This window comes from Silurus aristotelis, assembly GCF_946808225.1.
Source record: "Silurus aristotelis genome assembly, chromosome: 27".
Taxonomy (NCBI): domain Eukaryota; kingdom Metazoa; phylum Chordata; class Actinopteri; order Siluriformes; family Siluridae; genus Silurus; species Silurus aristotelis.
In genome coordinates, this window is record NC_139600.1 from 12717847 (window position 1) to 12722525 (window position 4679).

Below are 4679 nucleotides of genomic sequence, written 5' to 3' on the forward strand. Positions count from 1 at the left end.
TCTTGTTGACAGAAATCAGAGGAGTGACCAGACTGATTCTGTCAGGATTTGGATCCTGTTTTTATCCACTAGAGGCCTCAATGTCCCCCTTTGCTGCTTTCCCTTAATTATAATTAGCATACATTGTTATTACTGCCATCTGTGTCCAACTTCCCTGATAAAAAAAGCATACAATTATGTATACTCAGGGACAAACTTATAGTGAGAAACTGGTAGGGACAAATTCATGAATTTAACAGGAGCATCTTAGAGATGCAGAATGTCTGAAATAAAGATGCTCAGAGACTAAAAACTGCAAAAAACTGCATCTACAATTTGGCAAAAATCTATTTTGGATGCTTATGATCTTCGGGCCTTTAGGTAGCACTTCATTAAAAACAGGCATGATGAGAAACACCTCCAGAAACCATTGTCTGTAAACACAGTCTGTCATGTCATCCACAACCACCCAGCTAGAACCAATCCTGTCTCTCTTTTTAACAAGGTGTTTCCACCCACAGATCTTTAGGTAGCATTTTGCAACCTTCAACCTTCAGTGCACTTATGTAACTATAAAATGTCTGGGTTTTTTGCTCAAATTGCTTAATGGTTTATATGTTCCACTAGAGTTTTGTGAAGATTTGTGCTTATTTTTTATATATAACGCATGCAATTATGCATCTTAATGGAGTTGGCTTTGTGCACAGGGGCAGTGTCATGCTGGAACAGGTTTGGATCTCCTAGTTCTCCTGAGGGGAAACTGTCTTGCTAGCATATCCAAAGACATCTTATACAATTCTGTGTCTTCAACTTTGTGCTAACAGTTTGGGAAAGAACCAAATACGGCTGGCAAAGTCAGGTCCCAATACTTTATTCCACAGGATATTGTGTATAATCAAGAAAGTGATGACTCCTTAGCACTTTCAGTGTACAACAGATTTTTGACTGTAGATACTTTGTAGACATGAATAGATGTGAGTTGAGAGATCTTAAAAACATTTGCAGGACCACTGAACGTTTGGTTTACTCCTAAAAAAACAACTCGTGTCAGTTATTTTATATTGTGGATCGGCAGCAGCGCATGATTGGACATTGGCTAATTAATATTTGTGCACACGGCAACAAGATACAACTTTTGATGTATTGCCTAAGAGTGGGCAACATTTGAATATTTAACAGGACCGCCCTCATTGAGAGGCAACTCCATGTTTCGCTGTCGTCGTTGTTAATAAGCTGTCTGAACGCCTACCCGGCGGTTAGCTAGCTGCAGGAAATAATGCAACATTCCATTAATTTGCTTGCTCAGTCCTCATTAAAGAGAACAGGCATACAGATGGGAGGAAAGCCAGCGAAAAAAGGTCCAGTGTCACATTTTCATTAGTTCCTGAGGGCAGTGATGAGAAATACATCGTGTGCAGTTTATTGAGTCGCGCTGAATTGTTTATGTCCGGTTTCTTATTAACAGTGGTGAAAAACTTCATCAGCACTTTCTTATTTTTGGATTGAAAAATGATTAGGACAAGAAATCAAACCTTTAGTCGAGATTCACTGGAATTGTCTATTCTGATTGGTCAGAAGGGTTTTTAAAATTTGCATAGAACGTTTCTTATGTTTATATTTACATTTACATTAACATTTGTTTTTATATAATACAAGTAATTGATTTGAATTCCTAATTTTTTTGTTACACATTAAGCCACACAACACACACACACACACACACACACACACACACACACACACACACACACACACACACACACACACACACACACATTGTGATGTGCAGTGACAGAAAAAAAAAAAACTGTTTTCACTTGCATATACACTACATAGGCAAAAGTTTGTGGACGATTCGTATGTGATTTCTAAACATCCCATTCTACGTAGGGGTAGAAAAGCCTGGTGTCCCAATACTTTTGTCCTTATACAAAAAAATGTAAAGCAAAAAAATGTAAAATAGTACCACACTGCCGACTTGTGGATCAAACCAGTAATGCATTTCTTTCCCATGAAAAGTGTCGCAAGGCAATGAATTTGGTTTATAGAATGATTATCCACTTACAGACACGTACAGATCAAAAAACCACAATTAAAATTAACTACTGATTGACTGTAATTGATATAAACAGTCTACTACAATAGCTTAGGACTGCAATTGCTTGAACAATTATGCATTTAAAGACTTATCACTGAACACTAAACCTCAACAATAATGCAACTGTAATTAATGGGCATTCAGGGCTACCCAGATGAGGATGAGTTCCCTTTTACATCTGGTTCCTCTGTGTATATATATATAATGAGAAGAACTTTAATATGTTAAGTGTTTTTACCTGAACAAAACATCATAAGATAGATAGATAGATAGCTCTGCTACCTCCAGCTCCATCTCCTGTCTTTTACTTAATACTACTGTCTCTAAACCATACATCATCGCAGGTCTCACCACAGTCCTATAAACTTTCCATTTTACTTTTACAGATACTCTTCTATCACAAATCACTCCTGCTATCACTCTTCTCCACCCTGCCTGCCCTCTTTTCTTCACTTCTCTAACACACTCTCCATTACAATATGGTTAATTTCATTTCATCTTCTCCCGCTTATCCGTATTCGGGTCGCGGGGGCAGCAGTCTAAGCAGATTCCCCAGACACTTCTCCATGTCCAGGGATCGGGCTGTCAAGGCCCCCGCCTTCGACTGCTGCCCAATCCTCTCAGCACTGGTCCCTTACGGTCCCTCCTGCAGGTGGTGAACCCACGGGAAGTACAATATGGTTAATAATATAAAATAATAATACTAAGTTACATGTTTTGTTTAACATTGCACAACATGCTTTTCTGCTCACCATGCTGGTAAAGAGTGGTTGTTGGACTCGACAATAGATTTCAGTCCTCTTTAACGGGCTCTTCCCTCCTGCGATACTGCCGTTTTTTGTTTTCCGCACCATTCCGTGCTAACTTCAGTGACAGCCGTGTGAAAACTCACAGCCATGACTGAAATACTCAAACCAACCCACAACTATGCATATTTTTGTATCGTTCTGGTCTGCATAATGTTATATATTGTGCTGCTGCCACATGACTGGCTGGTGTACAGATTATGCATATGATCAATCAGATGTTAAATAATAATGATCTCTAAATGTGTTCTGCAAGAGCACATCCTTGTCAGAGACATTTATTATAAAGAACGTTTAGCTTTCCTGCCATCTGGTTCATATTTTAGAGCTGTGGTCTGTTACTGCCAGATGGTTGAGTCCGGTTCCCTTCAAGGTTTCTTTCTCAGCCCACCTAAGAGTTTTTCCACCTTATCCAATGTACTGAAAGATAAATATTGCAGGTAGTATAAAACCATTTCAGATATATTTGGTTGCACTTTATGTGGCAGGGACTTGTTTTAATCCTTAGCTCTGTGTTCTTGTAGCTCTATTTTGATTAATGTAGTGCACCAGGGTTCTGAAGAAACGTCATCTCGTACTGCGTCAGCTACTGTATATATGGTTAAAATGACAAGAAAAGCTTCTTGACTTGAATTTATCTGAAATGGTTTTATATTACCTGCAATATTTATCTTTTGGAACACATTTCAATAAGGAAGACCTCACATGTATAAGAAATCTGTATTTCATTTAGTGTCCGCTTCATTTCTTTATTCATTCTTATAGTTTTTTAATTTCTTGCAGTCATCATTTTTTCTGCCCTCCACTCGAAACCCGGCACTCATCCATGCACACGCTGCCGCATACATACAGTATATACTAAACAAGGTGGTATTAAAACTAGTTTGTAACAAGCCAACAGATGGCAGCACAAAGCTGCACACACAATTACAGGGAGCACCGACCTTCATAAGTCAGTATGCCAAGAATATTGTCCTTAAAACGGTGAGTTTCTAGCAGGAAACAACCTAATCTCACCCGCACCCATCCTACTCGGCAGATTTGGCTCCTGCGGACTTCACCCTCCTCCTGAAGATAAAGATCCAGTTTAAATCGCAGAAGGCACCTGACACATTCCAGAAGTGGCAGGAACGCTGGGAGCGCTGTATTACTATGCAATGGGGACTATTTTAAAGGTGATGGTATATAAACGTATATAAATAAAGGACTTTCTTGTAAACAGAACTAGTCTCGAAACTTTTTGATATCACCTTGTATAGTTTATACAGTACGATACTGTAAATTGTGCTGTTTTGCTATATTATGTACTGTAATTTGTTGAATTGTTGACTACCCCAATACTGATCACCATTCTTTAAGACCCCTGGGTAGACTAGACCATGTTTTAGACTTACCATATTTTTAAGTTACAATGAGGGCAGCATAACCTCTGTACTATACATGTACATATTACATACTTTTCCCAACATTTCATTCATTTGTGTATATAACCTGTGTGTATATATATATATATATATATATATATATATATATAGACTGTTTATTTCGACTTGCTAACTTCTAATTACTCTTCAATGCCATAGCCCTAAGAACCATTCCTGTACTTCTGAATGATGTCCACACATCTCTGCACTGTTACTGGCTTTATATTTATTCACTGTACATATGCTTACATCTATCTATCATGCATCCCCATCGTACCTGTAATTTAAACCTATAGATGGCGCACTTTCATATACAAAAAAAACAAAAACAAACACCAAACAAGCTCTTAAGTGATGAGAATTAGAAGGGTG